Source organism: Mustelus asterias, chromosome 2 (genome assembly GCF_964213995.1).
Source record: "Mustelus asterias chromosome 2, sMusAst1.hap1.1, whole genome shotgun sequence".
Lineage (NCBI taxonomy): Eukaryota > Metazoa > Chordata > Chondrichthyes > Carcharhiniformes > Triakidae > Mustelus > Mustelus asterias.
Window position 1 is genome coordinate 33431515 of NC_135802.1, and position 20600 is coordinate 33452114.

The 20600-nt window shown below is 44.5% G+C and overlaps 1 protein-coding gene across 2 annotated transcripts in view; it reads right to left on the reverse strand.

Moving 5' to 3' along the window:
- Positions 1–20600, reverse strand: part of ccny (cyclin Y) — a 216172-nt gene that overhangs the window by 171690 nt on the left and 23882 nt on the right. Inside the window, exon 1 of one of the 2 annotated variants that reach the window (XM_078233085.1) lies at positions 12677–12833. The exons of the other annotated variant lie outside the window; for it this stretch is intronic. The gene's annotated coding sequence lies outside the window, so the exon portion shown is untranslated. Of the gene's footprint in view, positions 1–12676; positions 12834–20600 lie in introns of those variants that run through there. 2 annotated transcript variants of the gene reach the window in all.

The window sequence follows — 20600 nt, forward strand, 5'->3', positions numbered from 1 at the left end:
GGATTCTATGGAAACACAACTGATTTTAATTCTATTGATGAATGCTCTAACCATGTCAGCTGAAGTTTGGCCTCCAAAGGTTTACATCCACAGACTTGAGCACCATAATCTCGATCCCTTCGGTTCTCACTGTTGGAAGTAAAAGATCCCATGGCATGATTTGAAGATGGGTTCACTCAGCCTCCTAGCCAAGATTTAACTTTGAACCAACATCTAAAAGCAAATGATCTGGTTATTTATTTTAATGCTGCTTGTGGGACCTAGCTGTGTGTAGACAGACGACCATGTTTCCAACATAGCATTGACTACTCTTCAGAATTACTTCTTTGTCCCAAAAAGCTTGACAGCCAAACGGAGGTTGTGAAAGACACCAAATAAACATCACGTTTCACTTAACCGTGACTTTTCAAAAACTAAAATCTCAAGTTATTGCTCTTGAACAGAAGGCTAAGTGAAGTATTTTGTTTCCTGTTACATCAATTCACATTGAGGTATTTGCTTATAAGTTTAACAAAGGCACGACATAACTTAGTTGCTGCCTTAAGATCCATTACACATTTGGAATATAAAGTGAGGTAAAATTGGACTTGTAATGCTGTTGTGGAGTATTGTCACGCAGTATAACAATCCCACCTAGTAGGCATCTTTTCCTAAAGGATACAGGCATTTCCATCTTTGGAAAACTATAAAGAATTAGGTAAAATTCAGTGAAAGCCGAGTTGGCCTAACAATGCTCAGATGTGGCGCTAAATTACTCCCACCGTAACTGTGCAGCATTTGACACCATCTGATCTTGTGCTGGAAGCTACATAGCAGTATAGAATCCCTACAGTACAGGAGGCGGCCATTTGGCCCATCGAGTCTGTACCAACCACAATCCCACCCAGGCCTTATTCCCGTAACTCTCATTTATCCCACTGATCCCCCTGACACGAGGGTCAATTTAGCATGGCCAATCAATCAATCTAACCCGCACATCTTTGGGCTGTGGGAGGAAACCGGAGCACCCGGAGGAAACCCACACAAACACGGGGAGAACGTGCAAACTCCACACAGACAGTGACCCGAGGCCGGAATTGAACCTGGGTCCCTGGCGCTGTGAGGCGGCAATGCTAACCACTGTGCCGCCCCTAAAAAACAACAACACACTGCAACACATCCACAACATTTCTTCGTGGTTCGTGATTATTTATTTCCAAGCCTGAAGATTCCCAAAGTTACGAAACCAGCACCTCATCTGAAACCAAACTCTAGGTGGGTGGCACCATTAGAGCTGACTAATGGAGAACCAGATATTTTTGTTGTTCGAGTATTGGGGATCCACATGCATCTATCACAACCATAAGGTGCATCTTAAAATTACAAACTACGTGTTGACCCTTTAAATTCCAGGCGATGATGAGGTTGAGGGCGCCAAATGCAAAACAGTGAAATTTGGATCTTCATAGATGCAAAGTAACCAAATGCACATTACCGTGATAACAAAGTGATAGCTTGATTCATTAGCAGTGAACACTATAGAGCTCGCGATTGCCAAACCAACTTCTAAATGCTTTCTCCACCCCCACCTTAAACCTCTGGAGTTGCCCCACAGTCTGGAAAAAAAGCAGATTTTAATCAAGACTTGGTCAGAGGTAGGTTTTAATGAGGGTCTTAAAAGACAGAGGGAGATATAGGGATGGGGGAGGGAATTCCAGAGCATGGGGCTTTGGCAGATTTAGGCGTAGCTGCCATTGACAGGAGAATACAAGAGGCTGGAGTCAAAGGAACACACGCAGAGGGCGGTGAGTGCCTGGAACGAGCTGCCAGAGGCAGTAAGAGAGGCGGGTACAATTTTGTCTTTTAAAAAGCATTTAGAGAGTTACATGGGTGTCGAAGGATATGGGCCAAATGGAGGCAATTGGGACTAGCTTAGTGATAAAAACTGGGCGGCATGGACAAGTTGGGCCGAAGGGCCTGTTGCCATGCCGTAAACCTCTGACTCAATGAATGGAGGGAACACAAAGCTAGGAATCCGAGATACAAGACTTCTGGGGACAGGAAACTAATATGGATAGAGGCAACGGCCAAGACAGATATGGCACTGAATAGAACATTAGCAGACGATTTTTGCATGAGCAGAAGGTTACCGAGGATATATGAGGCTGGCCAAGACAAAATAGAAACAGTCAGTTCCGAAGTTCAAAGAACAAGAAATTTAAGGATTTGAAGGCCAATGGGCTGAATGTGGTCGGGGCAAAGGTGGGAAAAGTTAGAGGTGAAGTAAATGATCTTTGTCACGAGGAGAACGTGGCGTTGGAAAGTGCAGTCTCGGGTCAAATAGCCCAGTGAAATTGCAAACTGTTTGGCTCAGTCTGAGGTACTGGCAGGGGAGAGGGACTGGAGTCAAGCCACATGAACAAGGAACTTGTGGCAGAAGCCCAAGATGATAGCTTTGGTTTTCCTAATAATTAGTTGGGTGTAAAGGAGGGACACTCCAGAGGTGAATGTGCTGGGGTAGGGTGGGAAACCATTGCAAGATATGCTCCAATAACGATCAAAGTAAAGTATAGTTACCTAGAACAAGTCATTCACAAGCTTACCCAAGAGCTGGATGACCTGGGCCTAGCCAAGGAGTGTCAGTAGGATATCCTAAATACACACCATCTAGAATGGCTCAATGGACAGTGATTAGGAGCAAAGACCCAGTTTACTTTTGTTCTCCAATTACCTACGAACTGCCACAGTACTTCAAAAAGTAACTTATGGGCTGTGATAAAATGTGTTGGAATTTCCTGAGGGCATGATAACGAAAAATAAATGCAAGTGCTTTTCTTTTCTCTTTGGAGCGTAACACCTCTGGCCAACTTCAGTGCCTTCAGAACTGCCCAAAACAAAATGATTTTAATATGTAATACACACTTTGTCATCCAATATATTGCTGCTTTTTTCTCATCTTCTTTCGCACAAGCAAACCTGGCCTAAAATAAACCACATTGGCAACGTGCCCCATGCTAGTCGTGATAATTGAAAACAAATTCTTCAAGAGAGAGAGGGATGTGTCAGCACAAATTCTGGAGGAGGTTTTATTCACAGTGGGAGAAAATATCAGTAGACAGACCGAAGACCTACTCAACTCCTCAATGCTTACGTTTGAGTCACAGCAGCGCCGTGGGAGATTGGTTCGAGGAGGAGGAACCCACGTAATCCGAAGGAGGAATACCATTAAGTATGCACACATTTGCAGGAGTAAGTTTCGGATAATGAACCATTGTTTCTTAAAAACCTGTAGAAGTGGATTGCTGCTGAAATACTTTTATATTGAATCATTCCGAGTGTGAAAGTACTTGCCATTGTTTGCAGAGATTACAAAAAGGTCACTTTCCTAATGCACCACCTAATGTCAAGCACATAAAAGTCCTATACGTATATAGAAAAATAGGTGTGCATCACGACACATTTTATGAATAGAACGTCGGAGAGATTTTCAGCAGTCAACATGTTTATTTCGGATCGAGGAACTTCAAGTTTCTAGATGTCCAGATCACCAACGATCTGCCCTGGTCCCTCCACGCTGATGCTATAGTTAAGAAAGCCCACCAAAGCCTCTACTTTCTCAAATGGTTAAGGAAATTCGTCATGTCCGCTACAACTCGCACTACTTTTTTTTAAACACATGCACCATAGAAAGCATCCTTTCCAGTTGCATCACAGCTTGGTATGGTCCCTGCTCTGATCAAGACCCCAAGAAACTACAAAGAGTTGTGAACGTAGCCCAGTCCATCACGCAAACCAGCCTCCTATCCATTGACTCCATCTACACTTCCCGCTACCTCGGAAAAGCAGCCAACACAATCGAGGACCCCATGCACCCGGGACACACTCTTCCACCTTCTTCTGTCAGAAAAAAGATACAAAAGTCTGAGAACACGTACCAACTGACTCAAGGACAGCTTTCCAGACTTTTGAATGGTCTATCACATATTAAGCTGATCTTTCTCTTCTCCTTATCAGTAACTGCAACACAATATTCTGCATCCTATCCTTTCCTTCTCCCCTATGTACTCTATGAACTGTTACATTTTGTCAATATAACTCACAAGAAACAATAGCTTTCACTGTATCCCAATTCATGACAATAATAAATCAATGGAGGTTGTGAATCTGATTATGAATATGGGATTGCCACGACAATTTTGACAATCCATAATACCAAAACATCACTCCTCAAGTGGGAAGCAATACTTAACACATCAACTATTTCTCTTATTTCACTTTTATTTTCCTGATTTTTAAGCCTACTTCCATTCTTTTTTTAATTCATCTCCCCACTGGAGAAGTTCACCGTCACAAGTGTGGAGGCAAACACACTCTTCAAAGTAACACTCAATGAATTGATTCTACCTCCATTAGGAAAAAAGGGGATTCATTTCAATGAAGATGGATCTCGACCATTTTATGGAAGTGGCTTTATCTAGAATACCTCAAAAACCTTAAGCTTCATTGTTACGTTTAAAAATATTTAGCAACATGGAAATGTTAATCACGGTGACACCGACGAGGTTGCGTTCCTCATTTAACATAAAGAAGCAACCGACCATTTTGTGGATTGGATGGGTAAGTACTTTAAAATTCAAGAGCAAAAGAGTGAATAACCCAAGTAGCAGTGAGAATTGAACATCAAAGGAAAGGAGGATTGGAGGATTTCAGATGTGGTCCCTATATTCAAGAAAGGGAACAGGGACAGCCCGGGAAATTACCGACCGGTGAGTCTAACCTCAGTGGTTGGTAAGTTGATGGAGAGGATCCTGAGAGACAGGATTTATGATCATCTAGAGAAGTTTAGTATGATCAAAAGTAGTCAGCACGGCTTTGTCAAGGGCAGGTCGTGCCTTACGAGCCTGGTTGAGTTCTTTGAAAATGTGACCAAACACATTGACGAAGGAAGAGCGGTGGATGTGGTCTATATGGACTTCAGCAAGGCGTTCGATAAGGTCCCCCATGCAAGACTTCTTGAGAAAGTGAGAGGGCATGGGATCCAAGGGGCTGTTGCCTTGTGGATCCAGAACTGGCTTGCCTGCAGAAGGCAGAGAGTGGCTGTGGAGGGGTCTTTCTCTGCATGGAGGTCAGTGACCAGTGGAGTGCCCCAGGGATCTGTTCTGGGACCCTTGCTGTTTGTCATTTTCATAAATGACCTGGATGAGGAAGTGGAGGGATGGGTTGGTAAGTTTGCTGACGACACCAAGGTAGGTGGTGTTGTGGATAGTTTGGAGGGATGTCAGAAGTTGCAGCGAGACATAGATAGAATGCAAGACTGGGCGGAGAAGTGGCAGATGGACTTCAACCCGGATAAGTGTGTAGTGATCCATTTTGGCAGATCCAATGGGATGAAGCAGCAGTATAATATGAAGGGTACCATTCTTAGCAGTGTAGAGGATCAGAAGGACCTTGGGGTCCGGGTCCATAGGACTCTTAAATCGGCCTCGCAGGTGGAGGATGCGGTCAAGAAGGCGTACGGCGTACTAGCCTTCATAAATCGAGGGATTGAGTTTAGGAGTCGGGAGATAATGCTGCAGCTTTATAGGACCCTGGTTAGACCCCACTTGGAGTACTGCGCGCAGTTCTGGTCACCTCATTACAGGAAAGGTGTTGAAGCCATTGAAAGGGTGCAGAGGAGATTTACAAGGATGTTGCCTGGATTGGGGGGCATGCCTTATGAGGATAGGTTGAGGGAGCTTGGTCTCTTCTCCCTGGAGAGACGAAGGATGAGAGGTGACCTGATAGAGGTTTACAAGATGTTGAGAGGTCTGGATAGGGTAGACTCTCAGAGGCTATTTCCAAGGGCTGAAATGGTTGCTACGAGAGGACACAGGTTTAAGGTGCTGGGGGGTAGGTACAGAGGAGATGTCAGGGGTAGGTTTTTCACTCAGAGGGTGGTGGGTGAGTGGAATCGGCTGACGTCGGTGGTGGTGGAGGCAAACTCGTTGGGGTCTTTTAAGAGACTTCTGGATGAGTACATGGGATTTAATGGGATTGAGGGCTATAGATAGGCCTAGAGGTAGGGATATGATCAGCGCAACTTGTGGGCCGAAGGGCCTGTTTGTGCTGTGGCTTTCTATGTTCTATGTTCTATGAAACTATCCCATGCTATTACAAGTGGACCAACCTTCTTCTTTAAATAACAAGATCCCAGCATCAATGAAAGTGGAGTTAATTGATTCAGAAATGTCCTCACACGCAACCAAGCATCAAGTGAACTGTGTCCAGGAATGGACAACAGTAGTTAGTTAATTTCAAGTGATGTACAGTAGCAACAGTAGAAGGAAGCAAAACCAGTAGTTATGGTTCATAGCAAATGTTCTCAGTAATGATCAGATAGTTCCACTGATCGCAACACTATTTGCTCTTGCAATTGTGTCTTTGCCTATATATGCGTTTGTGAACCCACGTCTCCACTTATCTGATGAAGGAGCAGCGCTCCAAAAGCTCGTGATTTCAAATAAACTTGTTGGACTTTAACTTGGCGTTGTGAGACTTCTTACTGTGTCCAACGCCAGCATCTCCACATTATTTTCTTTCAAAACTGCTCTGGATCATTTGTTTAAGCTATTGCTGACACATAACAGGCTGCTGTCCAATGATGTTCAGCCCTGTGGTTTTGCAAGGAAGACAATAATGTGGACTCTGTTTTGCTGGGGAAGTTAGGGATAAAAATACACGGGTAAACAATTTGCAAGTGGCACAATTTTTAATTATTCATTCATGTGGCATGGGCGTCACTGGCTGGTCAGCATTTATTGCCCATCGCTGGTTGCCCGAGGGCAGTTGAGAGTCAACTACATTGCTGTGGCTCTGGAGTCACAGGTAGGCCAGACCAGGTAAGGACAGCACATTTTCTTCACTAAAGGACATTAGTGAACCAGATTGGTTTTTCCAACAATGGTTTCATGGTCATCAGTAGATTCTTAATTGCAGAGTTTTTTTTAAATTTGAATTTAAAATCCACTAACTGCCATGGTGTGATTCGAACCCGGGTCCCCAGAACATTAGCTGAGTTGCTGGAATAATAGTCTCGCGATAACACCACGAGGCCATCGCCTTCTCCATTGCCTTAGCAGATTACAAGGTTGCAACACATTTTGGAGCTTTGGATGAAGTTATTAACTGAGTAAGAAGAGGGAATTGATAATTGCCTCGATAACTCCATTTGTCGGGAATTAACTCCGTGTTCCTATTCCAGACCCCAGCCTACTAACCCCTGCTGGAAATGTTCCACCACTAAATTACCTCAGTTACAACAATGCCTTTTGCCTTTACCTTCCTCGCTTTGGACACAAGTAGCTGCTGATACTGGTCCTCAAGGTTCACACATAAACAACAACTACTTGGAACTGTCCAAACATAATTGCATTCAGGATATTGGGGTGGAGGGGGAGAAATGTCTGAACTTAAAAAAACTGAATGCAGAACCGGAGAAATTCAGCCCATCTCAATCCTTCGCAGGTTATAGCCAGACTGTTCGTTTTCTGCAAACTATCCAGGTTATCACATTTCTGTAATCTTTTTTCAAACTCCCTTGTTTGAGATTTTCCTGCAATTCGTATTCTTTCACTATTGTGTGCTGGCATCAATCTGACTTAGCCCACAAGCTTCAGATGGTGCTGTCAGGGCAGGATAATAATGGATTCAACCAGTCAGAGGTGAAGGTTGTGTCAAGAAATTAGATAACCTTCCTGCATTAGTTATGTGCTAGCTAGCTTCTTAACACAACATGAACCTGGAAGTGCAACATAACCTTCACAGCAGTAATTTCATGAGAGCTAGCAGATATACTGGCAGCACAGTTCGCGAGCACTGCTGCCTCACAGCGACAGGGACCCACATTCAATTCCAGCCTTGGGTGACTGTCTGTGTGGAGTTTGCATGTTCTCCCTGTCTGCGTGGGTTTCCTCCGGTTGCTCCAGTTTCCTCGCATACTCCAAAGATGTGCGGGTTAGGTCGGTTGGCCATGCTAAATTGCCTTAGCGTCAGGGGGACTAACAGGGTAAATATGCAGGGTTACGGGCTTAGGCCTGGGTGGTATAGTTGTTGGTGCAGAGTCAATGGGCTGAATGTCCTCTTTTTGCACTGTAAGGATTCTATGATGCTATGATATGCAAACAGTTAACCAATCCCAATTTTGCTCTTTGACTGTTAAGTAACGATATACTATGTGCCAGATTAATTGTTATCTTCAGTCTTTTTTGTTCAACTCTATCTACTATATACGGTACACAGTAACTGGATTCCACTATCCTTGTAACCTGGTCCAGTATACAATTCTAACTCGAGAGCCAACTCCAGTTCTCCATTTCAGTTTCTCTTCTGTTCCTTGCAAGGCTATCTATAATACATGAAAAATCCCAGGTCTTTTACAATTCCTGTCAACATTTTTTGCTATAAATTCCTATGTCTGCAGTTCAAATAAAAATTGTCAGGTAAACTCAATGCAATTATGTTCTCTCTCCAGTGCCTTGAGAGGCATAAGGGACATGGGCAGTCCCACAACTGTGGACATAGATGTGTATAAGAGATAGAAAAAGTACAGGATGCATGATTTTAAAATGGGAAGACTAAATTATGTTTGCCTGCACTTGCCCAATGCCCCACCATGTACCATGTCTCAGCTGAAGATTACACTTCGACAGGGTGCCATTAAGACCATTAAGAAAAAAATAGGAGCACATTGTAAGATTTTGATAATACTACTAATTTTTAGGATTTTTTGTTGGTCTGTAATATCAATGGATTTTACTGTTAACCACTTCTTTGACTCTGGGTACACTTCCCGCTGCCTCGACAACACAGTCAGCATAATTAAGGACCCCAACCACCCTGGACGTTCTCTCTTCCACCTCTTCCATCGGGAAAATGATACAAAAATCTGAGGTCATGTACCAACCGACTCAAGAACAGCTTCTTCCCTGCTGCCGTCAGACTTTTGAATGTATCTACCTTGCATGAAGTTGATCTTTTTCTACATCCGAGCAATGTCTGTGACACTACATTCTGCACTCTCCCGTTTCCTTCTCTATGACTGGTATGCTTTGATTGTATAGCGCGCAAGAAACAATACTTTTCACTGAATGCTAATACACGTGACAACAATAAATCAAATCAGTTCAGTTTGAATTTCTGCTACTGAGACAATGGACAATCAGAGTAATTGGGGATACTTTACAGGGTGGCAGTAGTCGTTTGTGAAAATGGTTTTCCGACTTTAAGTTGCCTGAGAGTCTGGATTCAGCAGGTCTACGTCTGAAGAAATGGCTAAAAAGTAGCCTGAACTCACACCGGCGAGATTCTCCAGCCCCACTGGCAGCGCACCCCCTCTTGCTGTGGCATGTGACACCAATGGGAAATCCCATTGACGGTGGCGGGATCAGAGAATCCCGCCACCAGTGAACAGTGCCCCACCTTCTGCCGCCAAGAAATGCACGCTGGGAGGCTGAGAATTCCTCTCCTGCCACCCCCATCTTCAAGCAAAACCCATGCATTGATTTAATTGATTAACTTTATCTGGAGGGCAGAACATCTGTTTGAGGAAGCTTGTATTTTCTGACATTGTGGTCGGAAAGTGTTATTAACATTTGTGCTGCACAGCTTTGGTTCGGTGGGCCTTGGGTTACATTTGTGTGTTACTGCTCTGCCTCCAAAGGATGCAGCATTTGTCTGCAAAGGAAGTCCGAAGAAAACAAGGAATGTAAATTTGTCTTTAGTCTACATGGCTATAGTAACAGAGGTAGCATGATGAGGTGATTCATACCTTAAGCCAATGGACGACGTGAATTTAGGCCATTTCCATATAAGGGATACTGCAATAATGAGAAGTGGTGATAAGAGTTGGAAAATCGGAATCTTTGTTAGTAGTGTTACCATGGCTCCTGGAGTATGTTTCTTCTGGACACAGTTCAACATTACTTCAGCGATTAAAGAGGAGAAAGGACATCACTGTGCTGGCAACACTCAAGGAATCTTAAGAACTTGAGGGATAGGGAACTTGCATGTTGTCTTCACTGTTTTAAGTTTATGTGTATCCTGTTTAATAAATTCTACTCGATTCATAAATACTAGTTATTCGTACTTTGTGAGGTAAGCACAACTGAGGACCCTAGTGCAGGAAATTAAGAATTCGGGATAAAGATTTTAATTAGCAGGGTTTTAACACCTTGAAACCCTAAAATCTTACAACATGGCAGTGAAGACAACCTATTGGTTTGATAAGGAAGTGGTTCAGCGATCGGAGACAGAGAGTACGGATAATGGATAAGTACTCAGATCGTCATGAGTGGTGCCCCTCGGGGGTCTGTATTGTGTCACAGCTTTTCACCATATCTATAAATGATCTTGACGAAGGTTTGAAGAGCCATTTATCTAAGGTACTGAGTGCTGCTCAATAATTACATTACATTTACACATTTCAAACTTTAATCATTTTCCTTTATCCATAGTACCTTTTCTTCTATTGCAGTAAAAAAGTCCAGACATCTCCATCTCTTCAGCGAGACATGAAATATATTCTTCCAGATTGGCAATTAAGTTTATTTATTAGTGTCACAAGTAGGCTTACGTTAACATTGCAGTGAAGTTGCTGTGAAAATCCCCTAGCTGCCACACTCCGGTGTCTGTTCGGGTACACTGAGGGAGAATCTAGCATGGCCAATGCGCCTAACCAGCATGTCTTTCAGACTGTGGGAGGAAACTAGAACACCCAGGGGAAACCTGCACAGACATGGGGAGACAGACTGTGACTCAAGCCGGGAATCGAACCTGGGTCCCTGGAGCTGTGGGGGCAGCAGTGTTAACCACTGTGCCACCCAATTAATACATTCTCCACTTCTGCTCGGCTTCACAAACTTGTGCATGCTCCCTCAGTTGTATTACTCGGGTCTTTCTCGGTTTTGCAGTACTAGTTTGCAATGGTCCTACAGTCTCAAAGTTGGTGCTGACAGAACTCGGTAACTCTTCTCAAATACATTAAGCATAGACTTATGGTTTCCTCTTAAATTCTTCCACTTGAACTCATCCCTGTATTTTCCTCACATTTCAATCAGGAGTTCCCAGGAGCTATCTCACCTCTCGCACTGCTCCTCCTTCATGACAACATTCGACTCCATGATATCCATCCCTACCCATTCTTCTGTTCATGATTCCACTTTACAAGTTTCAAATTACAATCCCTCAGTACTCAATAAACTTTGACCCTCTGGCTGTACAGTAGTTAAACACATTTTGGCATGCACCATGTCCTTAAATAGGACAGCAAAATACATTTATTTTAATTATTTGAAGACTTGGTTCTTCATTTCTTACATGGTTCTCTGAATGCTTCTATCCACTGATATTCTTAGGCACCTCACTTCCTTCTCTGACACCAAGTGGATTCCTGTATCATCTCCACTGATAAATCTTCCTCCACAAATCCCAAATGCGCTTCCATCTCAATCACATTGAATTGTAATTGCCGACTCATCAACTCGATTCATTTTTCCTCCAACACCTCAAAATTGTGGAACTTTAATTTGGGCGGCGCGGTGGCACAGTGGTTGGCACTGCTGCCTCACAGCACCAGGGACCCGGGATCAATTCCAGCCTCGGGTGACTGTGTGGAGTTTGCACATTCATCTCGTCTCTGCGTTGGTTTCCTCCGGGTGTTCTGGTTACCTCCCACAGTCCAAAGATGCGCGGGTTAGGATGATTGGCCATGCTAAATTGGCCCTTTGTGTCAGGGGGATTAGCAGGGTAAATGCGAGAGGTTATGGGAATAGGGCCTGGGTGGGATTGTGTTCGATGCGGACTCGATGGGCCGAATGGCCCTCTTCTGCAATGTAGGGATTCTATGATAATCTCATCTCCCTTTCATAATCTGCAGGCTTTTAAAGTCCAAGTTTAACGCAACCTAAATAATTATTGCTCGATTTACTTGGGTTTTGCTCCCCCTTCCTCCCATAACCTTAACTTCGCTCATAACTGTCCTTCACGATGGTTTCTTGAACAAACCTTTTCATTAAAAAGGTTCGAGGACAATAGAGAAAGATATCAAAGTTCTTAGAATTTGTTTCTCATGTTTGAAAATAAGCATTACCATGAAATATAAATCAAGATCCAATGGACATGGTGTTCGATATCTTAAGGTTTGACGTGAAAACCATTTCTGTTCTATAGCAACCACAGATTTTTTTCATTGGATGTATTGGATTTTTGAATTCCCTGTTGCATTCCACTTCCAAATACATTTGCTGAATTCCTGTGTACAACTCACCTTTCTCTCACGAGAGTTAAAAGTACATTATCCGATACAGTTTGCAAAAGGAATAAATTCACCCTCCCTCCCCAACAGCCCACATCTGGACCCATTTACTGAATAATGCACAAGGTTAAAAGCATAAGTAGACAATTAGTCACGGAGCTGCCTTGATCAAGCTATTAATAATCTATTGATTTTAAAGGACATTGAATCATAAAGTCAACTAAGAAAAATCCAAAAAAAAAGTCAAATACATTCAAAATCTATAACAATTCACTTCAGTAACCAGAGGCTATTCTCAAGATCCATTTTTCCACAAGGCCTGATCCCAGTTGGTCTCAACTATTTAATTACGCCGATCTTATTTCAAGCGATACTCTGGAGATCTTATCCACCATCTGTTAGTCTTACTTTAAATTACAGCTTTACGAGCGATTGAAGGGTGTAGCTAAGCCTCACGTTCAGCATCTGTGCGAGCGCCTTTTGCTTCACATGGGCCTTAAATTGTTGGTGCAAATCCAGTCAATGCCCTGTGTGACTCCAGGGTCTAAGCAGCGCAATTCTCCCTGTAGGGATTTGCTGTACTCTGCTTCAATTTCACACCACGTAAAATGAATATCCAATGTGGTCTCATGCATTAGGCATCCAGGGTGATTCATTACACCTCCGCAATACTTTTTAAATCGACCTTTCAACAAATTAAATGGTTAAAGAGCACTCCTCTACTATCTAAATACTTAAAATTCTTACCTTTGGGAGATAGTTTTCCTAAATGTAGTAATTACAGCACACAATCAGATCACTTGGCCCAAAAGTCCTATGCACCCGATAAGCATCACCATCCTTCTCAGACCCCTCTTCATCTCAACCACCTCCAAATATCTTTTCCTTGGGGGCAGCACAGTGGCAAAGTGGTTAGTACTGCAGCCTCACAACACCAGGGACCTGGATTCGATTATCGGCTTGGGTCACTTGTCCTGCAGTGTACCTGAACAGGCACCAGTGTGGCACGACTAGGGGATTTTCACAGTAACTTCATTGCAGTGTTGTCAGCCTACTCGTGACACTAATGAATGAACTTTAAAAAAAAACTCCTTTATATACTCAGAATCCCTACAGTGCAAAAAGAGGCCATTCAGCCCAGCGAATCTGCACCGACCACAATCTCACCTAGGCCCTATCTCCATAACCCCATATATTTACCGTGCTAATCCCCCGACACAGTGCCAATTTGGCATGGCCAATCAATCGAACCGGCACGTCTTTCAGACTGTGGGAGGAAACCGGAGCACCCGGAAGAAACCCACACAGACATGGAGAGAACGTGCGGGCTCTACACAAACAGTGACCTGAATTGAGCCCGGGTCCCCGACATTGTGAGGCAGCGGTGCTAACCACTGTGCCATTGTGCTGCTCTATAATCTGTTTTAATGATATCAATTGAGGAATAAACTTTGGCAAAGACACTGGAGATAACTCCCTGACACTTCATAGTGCCGATGAACATTTGACATTCACCTGAGGGGGCAGATAAGAGCCTCAGTTTAATGCCTCATGTGAAAGACACCACCTCTAACACGGCACCATTCCCTCCATACCTAACTGCAGTGTCAGCCCAGATCTCTGTTCTGGCATCTGGAGTGGGGACTGAACTCTCAACCTTCTGACTCTCAGGTCAGTGTGCTAAAAACAGCTCCAGTGGCCACTCAATTTGAGGAAGACACAGTTCAGAGAAAGAAAACAAATTTAAGCTTTCAGTTCCTTGTGACAGGTTTTTAGGTCAGTCCATTCCAAGAACCAATTATACCCAAAGAATGAAGGTTACAAAAGACACTGTTCTCATCAGTCAGGTCGCTAAAAATTAGGCCTTTTGGAGACACCAAGGAAAAATGGAGCTCCGATAAAAAGGTTTGACAAAAAGCTAGGAGAAATGAACCTTTCAAGATAGATTGACTGTTAGCCATGGATACATGTATTCATTGATTAAAGAAAAGCTTTATACGTTATGAAACATTTCAGAGTGCAGCTGGTGTTGCTAGCACTGGATATCGTGCATGCTCAGTGGTGGATAAGAAAAGTTAAAGTTTATTTATTAGTCACAAGTAAGGCTTACATTAACACTGCAATGAAGTTACTGTGGAATTCCCCGAGTCGCCACAGTCCAGCACCTGTTCGGGTACACTGAGGGAGAATTTAGCATGGTCAGTGCACTGAACCAGCACAGTTTTCAGATTGTGGGAGGAAACAGAGCATTTGGAGGAAACCCAGGCAGACACTGGAAGAATGTGCAAACTCCACACAAAAAGTGACCCAAGCCAGGAATCGAACCCAGGTCCCCTGACGCTGTGAGGCAGCAGTGCTAACCGTGCCACCCCATACGGTAGCACAGTGGTTAGCACTGCTGCTTCACAGCTCCAGGGACCTGGGTTCGATTCCCGGCTTGGGTCACTGTCTGTGTGGAGTTTGCACATTCTTCTCGTGTCTCCGTGTGTTTCCTCCGGATGCTCCGGTTTCCTCCCACAGTCCAAAGATGTGTGGGTTAGGTTGATTGGCCATGCTAAAATTGCCCCTTAGTGTCCTGAGATGCGTAGGTCAGAGGGATTAGCGGGTAAATATGTAGGGATATGGGGGTGGGGCCTGGGTGGGATTGTGGTCGGTGCAGACCCGATGGGCCAAATGGCCTCTTTCTGCACTGCAGGGTTTCTATTCTATGATAAGACATGAGGTCTGTAGTTGACCCAAAACAGGGTACTGAGGCACCTTGGGATGACTTATCTTTATCTTTTCTTATCCATCACTGAGCATGCACGATATCCAGTGCTAGCAACACCAACTGCACTCTGAAATGTTTCATAACGTATAAAGCTTTTCTTTAATCAATGAATACATGTATCCATGGCTAACAGTCAATCTATCTTGAAAGGTTCATTTCTCCTAGCTTTTTGTCATTCAAAGGCTGGACTTTGCAAGCCCTTTGGGGATAGGCTGAGGGGGGCAGGAACATGGACAAAATGACTCTGATAAGGGATCATCGAGACTCGAAACATTGGCTCTATTCTCTCTCCTCAGATGCTGTAAAACCTGCTGAGACTTCCCTGCATTTTCTATTTTTGTTTCAGATTCCAACATCCTCAGTTTTTAGTCTTTGGCACAACAATGTGTCATGTACTTGACACCTTCTTGTGTTATGCCATTTTACCATTGGTAGGAAAGGTGGCAGATCAACTGCCCCCTTGGATCTCAATTGAGCCAGTGAACATGCAAAGCCATTTACTGCCTCTGCGGGCAGGTCACCCATGTCAGGAGGTCCACCATTGCCTGGAGAGGCAACCTGTGAAACCTGGAGACATCAGAGTGGGCTCGAGGGGTGGCCTCCTTTCTGGGCAATACATTACCCATGGAACCCCCCCCACCTCCCAAACCCTACAGGCAACGGTTACCCCCTAGCGGCACGGTGGTACAGTGGTTAGCAATGCTGCCTCACAGCACCAGGGATCTGGGATCGATTCCCAGCTTGGGTCACTGTCTGAGTGGCGTTTGCACATTCTCCCTGTGTCTGCGTGGGTTTCCTCCAGGTGCTCCGGTTTCCTCCAACAGTCCAAAGATGTGCAGGTTGGGTGGATTGGCCATGCTAAATTGCCCCTTAGTGTCAGGGGGACTAGCTAGGGTAAATACATGCGGTTATGGGGATAGGGCCTGAGTGGGACTGTGGTCAGTGCAGACTCGATGGGCCGAATGGCCTCCTTCTGCACTGTAGGATTCTATAATCGCACAAGCAACACATTTGCCCCTTACATCCAATCGATCACTAGAGCATGCTTCCCTAGCTCGAGACACCTCAGATCCCATTTACCCATCTTCTGAGGTTAGCGACCGTTGATGCTACCTTACCCTCCAGCTGCAGCCCCAAGCAATGGTCACCGCTGTGACGCTGCTGAGCTGCTAGCCAAATGTTTGGGCCGGGAGTTCTTGGGAGTGGGTCGCCATCTTTAATAGGCCAGCAGCCTCGCCTCCATTGCAGAAATGTCTGGCCTATTGAACATTTGATTTTGGTCAAGCATTTGGGTAATCCAATGGCAGCTGTTCAGTCCCAGATGGAAACTCCAGAAACAGACCTTGTGCCTAACATTGCTGAAACAGATGAATGAGGAACAGGAGAAGACTGAGGAATGGAATTTGGGGACACTCCTCATCTGGCCTTTTTTTAAAAATATGCATTCGTGGGACATGGGTGTCACTGGCTGGCCAGCATTTGTTGCCCATCCCTCGTTGCCCGAGGGCAGTTGAGAGTCAACCACATTGCTGTGGCTCTGGAGTCACATGTAGGCCAGACCAGCAGATTTCCTTCCCTAAAAGACATTAGTGAACCAGGTGGGTTTTTCCGACATTCAACAATGGCTTTATGGTCATCAGTAGAATCTTAATTCCAGATACTTTTTATTGAATTCAAATTCCATCTGCCATGGCGGGATTCGAACCCGGGTCCCCAGAACAGTAGTTGAGCTGACCATAAGGGATAGAAGTATATAAAGGAGAAGAAAACGTAGATTAGCCCACACGTGGCTCCAGTCCAACATCAACATGGTTGATACTCAACTGCATTCTGAATTAACCTAAAAAGTCACTAACCTTCAAGGTAACCAGGGATGGGCAATAAATGCCGCGATGCCCACAACCCGAGATTGCTCTTTTCTTATTATTCTATAAATTGCTGTCGCAAAATGACTAAGACAGCACTGAGATGCAAGGCCAGTTAATGTAATTCTGACAGTAATAGTGAAAGGGTGAAATAAAAGGCCAGAACATCAGGCAAAATTGTTAGTCTTCTTTGAACCAGGCCAAAGAACCTTCAACATCCACCAGCATAGGTTTTAATTTATCTACAGATTCCACATGACTGGCTATTAAAACTACAGCACCTCGGAATGGCAAAGATTCCCAAAGAGAATCAACTGATCCTTCTCTACACCCTAACTATGACTATAACATTACATTCTGCACCTCTCCTTTCCTTCTCTATGTACTGTATAGTGCGCAAGAAACAATACTTTTCACTGTATATCAATACATGTGACAATAATAAATCAAAATCACATCAATCGACAAGGTTTCTGCCATAATTTTGGCAGCCCACCCCAAAGCATATTCCGCTCCCCCCCTTCACTACAAGTTAAGAAAAATAAAAGTGGATGTTAGCCATGAGGTGCATGGTTTAGTGCAATCACCAGGTCCATCAAGTACCATCTCCTTCCTCTTGACATTAAGCTTATATTTTGTAAGTGGAAAATGGTGGTGTTTTTATAAATAAAGATGCACTTTTTCCGTGAAAAATGTTATTTTCCCACCTCAGCAGAGCGGCAAGCGGCTTGCAATTGTCCACTTATAGGCTGACAGATGCCACACAGCAATCAGTATTCCGTTCGACTGTCGCTGAGAGAACAGTGTGGGGAGGGAGAAATAGTTTCACGAGTACATAATAAATATGCACCCCCACTACTCACAAAATACTCCCAGTCCCTGTGTGACAACAGGCTGGTGTATAAACCTTTCTGATTAGTTGCGCCGTCCAGATGGAGAAAGGGGGTGGGTTGGGGGAGGGAGGGAGGGAGATGGGGAGACATTTCCTAAAATCCTGGGACAACAAATGGGCACATGTTGGCAACGCTGAAACCTATTCAATTCTTTTTAAATTGTAGGAAGGCGGTGGAAGGAAAATGTGATTGCGGGCGGGTTGCCAAACGAGGGCAAGAACTTTCCAAATGCTCATTTATTTTTGAATTGTTATTGTGAGGGCACTGCAGCTTTAAGCTCCAGGCTCCAGCTCAGGGGAAAGAAAGGAGCAGCTTGTTAAAGGAGTACAGTTCCTGCTTTGTGCTGGGCACATGTCCATTTAAAGGCTTGCGTTCGCTCGCTTGCTATCACTAGTTCATAGATTTGAACCTTATTTCTAAGAACGATGCAGTTCCCCAACATTCAGCACTTTCGAGTGAACTGTACGGCTGTCGCATGTTAACAGACCCGAGGTTGCACGTCAAATAGGCGAGAACAGTGCGTACCCTTTAAAATGCAGCCCTGGAAGCAAAGACGAGATGATCGTATCCAAAGGTCAGTGAGAGGAAAATAATTCAGCATCAGATCAGCACCCATCACTGGCATAGCCAGCACATTTTATACCTTAGAAGGTAATGTTTGCAACAAGCTCAATTAGGAATCCTCCCAGAGTTCTGGGTGTTCAGAGATTATATTGAATTACAAAATTACAGCACAGAAACAGGCTGTTTATCCAATCGGTCTGCGCTGACATTTATCTTCAGCACCAGCAGAATTCTAAATCCCATGTAGCCACCTTAGCCTCAATCACAAACTCTGCTAACACATTTCACAGTCTTGCAGCCCTGTGTTAATAAAGAATTCTCCTCATCGCTGCCCTAAACCTTTCACATTTAATCTTCTACGTCTCCCTAACTACCAGAAACAGAAAATGTTAGAAATACTCAGCAGGTCCGGCAGCACCCACCCCAGGCTTTCAGCACAAAAATCATGGCTGACATTCCGGTGCGGAACAGAGGGAGGGCTGCACGGTTGGAGGTTCTGTCTTTCGGATGAGACATTAAACCGAGCCCTGTCTAACTGCTCGCGTATATGCAACATCTCTGCAAGCACCATTTCAAAGAAGAAAAGTTATCCCCAACGCCCTGACCAATAATTATCCCTCAGTCAACATCGCTGCAGTCTGTGGGGAATTTGCACGTTCTCCCCGTGTCTGCGTGGGTTTCCTCCGGGTGCTCCGGTTTCCGCCCACAGTCCGAAAGAGGTGCTGGTTAAGCGCATTGGCCAGGCTAAATTCTCTCTCCGCGTACCCAAACAGGCGCCGGAGTGTGGTGACTAGGGGATTTTCACAGTAATTCCATTGCAGTGTTCATGTCAGTCTATTTGTGACACTAATAAATGAATAAATAATCAAATGAAAAAACAACAGATTACCTGGCCATTACCACATTGTTGCTTGTGGGAATTTGCTCTGCAACAATGAAGCAGCACGGTAGCACAGTGGTTAGCACTGCTGCTTCACAGCGCCTAGCACTGCTGCTTCACAGCGCCAGGGACCCGGGTTCGATTCCCGGCTTGGGTGACTGCCTGTGTGGAGTTTGTACATTCTCCCCGTGTCTGCGTGGGTTGCCTCTGGGTGCTCCGGTTTTCTTCTACACACCAAAGATGTGTAGGTTAGGTGGATTGGCTATGCTAAATTGCTCCCAAGTGCTCCAAGGTGTATAGGCTAGGGGGACAGTGGAGTAAATACGTGGGGTACGGGAATAGGACCTGGGTGGGATGCTCTGTCAAACAATCGGTGCAGACTCAATGAGCCGAATGGCCTCCCTCTGCACTGTAGGGATTCTATGATCAGTGTCTACACCTCAAAAGAAATTCATTGGCTGCTTTCAGATGCCCGGTGATCAAGAAAAGTGCAGCAGAAACGCAAGTCTTTCTTTTTTCTTGTCTCATGCATCAGTCAGCAATAAATCGTTTCACTGCCTTGTGCGATTAGCAGGATGGAAGGCGGCGAACTTGACGGACAGTGATCTGGTTTTCATCGAGCGGTTTGCACGTCCTCCCTGTTAATACAGTCACTGTACAATGTGAGCAGTGACACTAATGGATGGGAGAATAGTAAGAAATGAGGATAGAGAAAGAGGGCAAAGGGAAAGCCCACTCAGCAGCTTGAGTTAGATGGTCGTTGAAAGTGTCCATGTGGAGCGGAGGCGAGGGGTGGTGAGGAAGGAACAGCGGGCAAAGTGTCAGCAGGAAGTACAGACTGAGAATCATGGAGGAAAAGTGACGGCTCAACGTTGTGGCAGGGCAAATGGATTAGGAACCAACTGAGGATTAATATACAGGGCATTTGTAATCACCATGCAATTTGCTTTTTGTTGAGATAACAATCTCATTTCTCGCTGAAATTATAAAACATTTCAAAACAGTAATAGGGCAAAGCAGCAAATTTCACAGCTGATGAACAGATTTCAACTGAACATTGCTCCACACACCCTCTTGATTGTACATCCAGTTAACATCACACACGCTAGGACTAAACGGGTCATTTTCAGGTTGGGCAGACTGCAACAAGAATCAGTGCTTGGGCTTCAGCTGTTTACAATCTATATTCACGAGGGGACCGGGTGTAACGTATCCAAGTTTGATGACGATGCAAAGTTAGATGGGAAAGCAAGCAGAGAGGAGCCTGAAGTTCGGCTGCAAAGGGGCATGGGCAGGTTAAGTGAACGGGCAAGAATGTGACAGATAAAATAGAATATGGGCAGTGTGAAGTTATCCACTT